We start from the raw sequence: 5509 nt of genomic DNA on the forward strand, positions 1-5509 counted from the left end.
GGATTTTATAGAATGGATCTTCTTTTTAACATAATCTTTGACAATTAAATTTTCAACACAAAATCAATCTGATATAAATAATCTTTGCTTTTAATTAATTATAAATCGAATTATGATTCTTCACATTAACAAGAAAGAATAAAAATCATTTGAAAATTAATTTTCCAGTCTACCTAAAACTCTATTTAAGCAATTCAAGTATTTTTAAGAATCGTTTTCATTGTTGATATTAACACATAAACTTTAAAACGAAAATTCACAAGAATCTATAACCAACATGGGTTTAACCTAATTTCGTTAACGGTAATCATGTTACATTCGCACTGGCATATGAATCTAATAAAGTGCATTGTACCGCACAATCGTGGTTATGTCCTGTATTATTGTTTTGCACAGAAATTACTTCAATACCTGGATCTTGATGTGAAGTGCCATCTCTTATCCTTCCATTACTCCTATCCCTGTAGTTCGCTGCGTTGGTGGAATTTCTCCATACATTTCGTCTATTTTTAAACCTATTTTGACTATATGGTCTAACATAGGAATTATTACGATTAATTAGGTTAGGCGGATTCCCTACATAACCTTGTCTATTTTGTTCATTTTGATTGCTAGAGTATACTCGTCTTAGGTTCGGTTCATTATTCACACTTCGGATATTCAAATTCCGAACAGGGACCAAATGATCTGAATTATTCTTACTTTTACCCATTCCTGATTGTGTTAGATTCATAGCATGGTATTGGGTTTCGTAACATTGAACGAGCATTAATAAATGACTAAAACTCATACACTGTGTGGAGAATAAGATCTGCTGTAATTTAAATGGAAGCAAATTGCGAATCGATGCAATTATTCTTGATTCCGATTGTAAGGGATTAACAACCTTTAATTCATTATAGACATTTATAACAAACTCTACAATAGATTTGTGCAATCGAGGATTGAAATGTTGATTTCTAAGAGTGGCATCTCTGTTTGCCAGCAAAAAGTCATTTTCGTAATTCGCGATCAATGCCGCTTTAAATTCCTCATATGTACTAATGTGATCACGTATTGCCTTAAACCATAAGGAACAAGGTGGGAGTAATACATGGGGTATTAATTTCATGTATTGTGATCGGCCGATAGACATTATACTGCATTCGTCTTGGAACTTCTCTAAGAAAGAACTAGCATTTTCATTGCACTTACCACTAAATTTACTCATGGCTTTGATTTCGCTCATCTTGACACTTAGCTTTACCTTTCTTTTCTCACTCCTTGTTCTTGTGGTGTGATTGTTCCGGTCCGTAGCGTGCTGTGTCATTATACCATTTATATTTCGTTCATCAGTGATCTTCGGACAATTTTCCTCTAATATAATATCCTCCTCAGATTCCGGCGAAGGTGTATTTATATACGGTGATTGGGGAAACTCGAAGCGATCACTGCCCAGATTAGTGCGATAAATGGTGTCTCTAGCCTGTAACGTTTTAATTTCTTCCTGCATAGTAGCCAACTGGATCTTTTGATGTTTGACGGAAGATTCTATTAGCGTTAAATCCTTTTTTACAGCACAGATTTCATGATTTTGATGATCGTGCTTTTCTTGACATTCATCGGCTAACCTTTTTAACTTCTCTTCAAACTGTGAGGATATATCGTTCATCACCTGGACGCTTGTTTGTTTCGTATCGTCTGATTTCAGTTCTATCCGTTCTATTCGTTTACTTAATTCTTCATACTGCTTGCTAGCTTCATTAAATTTCAATTCTATCTTCTGTTCCATGGTCTTGTTAGCTTCGTTGAATTTCAATTCTATCTTCTGTTCCATGGTCTGATTAGCTTCATAGAACTTCTGTTCCATGGTCTGATTAGCTTCATAGAACTTCTGTTCCATGGTCTGATTAGCTTCATAGAACTTCTGTTCCATGTTTGTATTAGATTCATTGAGCTTCTGTTCCATGGTTTGTTTTATCTCAGTCGTCATTTGCATAATTTGTCGCTGCACAGCTAACAAAAGTCGATCCTCAGATGACAAACTTGGTGTTGCACTAATTTCACCTGAATTACCGGTATTAGATTCCTGTTGCACTATTTCACTATCCATTTTTCTTTTGATGACCTTACCGCTTCGTAATATGGTTAAGTTCGTATTCATAAATGGTAAAATCCAAGTAAATTCAGCCCTACTTTCCTTCTTCGGGAACTGAATTTTCAAAAGATCCCGGGTTTGGTAAACCAAATTTTTATAACGACTCTATAGAAAAGCGTCGTCAACCTGGTCCGTCTGGTAAACTATATGTTACGAAGCGATAACAACTTTTCTTTATGCAAGAATCAACTCAGATATTTAAAGATCATTAGTCTCACCTTTATTGCTTGATATGTCTTAAATATTCTTTTTAAGACCGTAAAATACATAAATTCACTTGACTAGGTCAACACATAACATGTACATAGCCACAACTATCCCATAATAATCTCTTACATATATTAAAAACATTCTTCTTTTTTGTTAATTTAAAAATGAACATTCTACTAAGTATATTACATATTTATGAGCACTTTCTGCCCACGGTACAGGTAAATATTAAACAAACTAAAGTATTTCGTTATAAAGTGTCCATACGTACAAATCCTTTGTTATTAGTTCATCATAGGTATAAAAATAAACGTATTTATATGCAACCCGCATGACCGTGTCACTCGGCGGGTTAACATAAATGACAGGCGTTTTAATGTTAACATTTACTGCAATTTGAAAGCGAAAAAGTAAAAATTATCTAAGTAACAAAGTTTATTGCGTTCCGGGGTGACCGCAGCGAAGCGGGTCACTCGGCGGGTTAACATAAATGACAGGCGCTATAATGTTAACATTTACTGCAATTTGAAAGCGAAAAAGTAAAAATTATCTAAGTAACAAAGTTTATTGCGTTCCGGGGTGACCGCAGCGAAGCGGGGTGAACGCTGCTAGTATATAATAATAACCGCATGCACATGACTGGCGATAGTTCATGTTGGTTCCTTTACGATTCTCCGTGACAAATCAAACGAGCGCGGACCAAAATGAAGTCCTCGTTCTTACGTTGTGGTAACTTCAATACCCCCGATTCTTCAATATCGACGATCGCCATTTACCGGCAAGTGAGCCACTAGGAGTTGGCGACGTTTACGGCATGGGGAAGCTAATAAAGAAACAAACAAAAAAATAATAAATCTAAAGCCTTATAAAAAAGTTTTCTGAAAAGTTACATCTAGCAAAATCATTTTTTGGTATTCGAGAACCGTGAATTCACCTTTATTCATAATTTACTTCTATCGTAGTTTTGATATGAGAATGACATGTCTGAAACTAACACAGGTCATTAATACTTTTTTTTTTTTTTTTGCTTTACTCAGATTTAGCAGTTTTACTTAACAGTCAGTCAATTTGGATCTGTGATATCAGAGTTTTTGAGATTTCCTTATTTTTTTCATTTCTAAAAAAGTTTGCAAATAACACCATTAACGTATCTCTTTCGATATTTCCATATGTAATGGCTTGGTCACTCCCAGTATATTTCAAACAATAAAATATTTACGGTGTCTTACTCCATTAATCCGAACTACATTTTATATCCAATAACTCTGTGCATTTTCCCTTAAATCTGCAAACTTTCTACTAGGTTAAAACTCAGTATTTTCTATTTTCTTCCTTTCTTGCTAAAACGAAAGTGTTCTTTAGACAACCTGGAATGATGACTCTATACTACATTATGTTGCATAGAGCATTTTATGTAGCATATCATTTGACAGTTGGACACTTTCTTTTTATATTGAAAGCAACAGGGATTAAGTCCTTCTACACTTATATGATAAGTAAACACATTCTTTTTAATTCGTGGAATTGTGCCAATGCACTAGGTTCAGAGAGTTTTTAATTTAAGATAATAATAATAATAATAATAATAATAATAATAATAATAATAATAATAATAATAATAATAATAATAATTATTATTATTATTATTATTATTATTATTATTATTATTATTATTATTATTATTATTATTATTATTATTATTATTATTATTATTATTATTATTTTATTGTTGACTTAGGTTTTCCTGAATATTAAGCAATATTTCACAAAAAGCTGGTATTTTTAAACAAATGTGTTCGATATCAAGTTTTCATAAAAGTAGTCACTCTCTCCTATTAATAATTTCAGAGGGGCCGCGGTGGCTCAGTGATAAAGCGTTCATTTTGGTGCATGGGATCCTTGGTTCGACCCCAGCTCGCACCAAGTGAATTTTGTGGTGGAGAAACACCATGTGCATGGGTTTTCTCGGGGTTCTCCCGTTTTCTCCCACTTTTTTCATTCCACCATTGCATTCATTTCTCATCATCACCGTGTCCTTTAGCCTAGCCGGTATAACCGTGGGTAGTAAAACTTAAAGATTTGATTTCAAATAATTCCAACCCAAACAGTTGCAGGAAGTATGTCTTTTCGAATAAAACAAACTACTCTATAAAATTCTGAGTATTATTATTTTTTATATATACAATTCTAGCGGACCTTATTTCTAAATCGAAGGGTAAGAAGACTAAATTCACTCTCTTATTATTATAAATTCATTTCAATTGAAGCAGTTAAAATAGTTGGGAAAAATTAGAAAGCCATACTCTATATTCCAGTGTGCCACAACCGGATAACGTGGCACACTGGCGTGCCCAGCAAAATGAACAGTGTGACGCAAACTTTTACCTATTATTTACAAGAATATTTGTCGAGTTTATTTTATTAATTATTATGAACGATTCTTCCACGGATCAGCTCTCTGTATACAATTAAACAAACAAGTATCACATTGAGGGAATGAGTGTAATTATTTACTTTAATAGTAATAGAAATGTATATATATATATATATATATATATATATATATATATATATATATATATATATATTGTATTTTCTACCGGGAATAACTGCATCCGGTCTAGAAAGCAGGGACTAACAACAAAGGAACCCGATGTGCTAAACACACACCACCTATGCACTTCAATACACCAATGAAGGTGCAGACTATTCATGAATTAAAGTCTCTCACCCAATGTATTCTCCTAACATGTCTCCCAGCGATTACAACATTTTTTGGTATCTCAATCACTTCCTAGTAGGATAGCTTTACCTAGAGACCACTGATTAACCTGGTATTGGATGTTTCACTTTCTTACCTTTGGAGTTGACAGTCATCGGTTGGACAATCTCACACGCAAATATCTAATATTAACAACGTTTCTTCTATAATTTCGTAATATTGTATTATTTATTAGGTTGGTTAGGCTTGTTTCAACACTTTTCTCTTTGCACCTACTTATTACCTATACCTTAACGCTGGATAAAAATACACTAGCTCTCACCGGGAATCAAATCCAGAACCAATGGACTTCAACCATTTGGCAACAACAAGGCACATTTAAATAGAAGTTTCGATTTTGTTAGGAAAATTGTGATTAGGTGTAACATTTAAAATATATA

This window comes from Thermobia domestica, chromosome 1 (assembly GCF_964235325.1).
Source record: "Thermobia domestica chromosome 1, izTheDome1.hap1.1, whole genome shotgun sequence".
NCBI classification, from domain to species: domain Eukaryota; kingdom Metazoa; phylum Arthropoda; class Insecta; order Zygentoma; family Lepismatidae; genus Thermobia; species Thermobia domestica.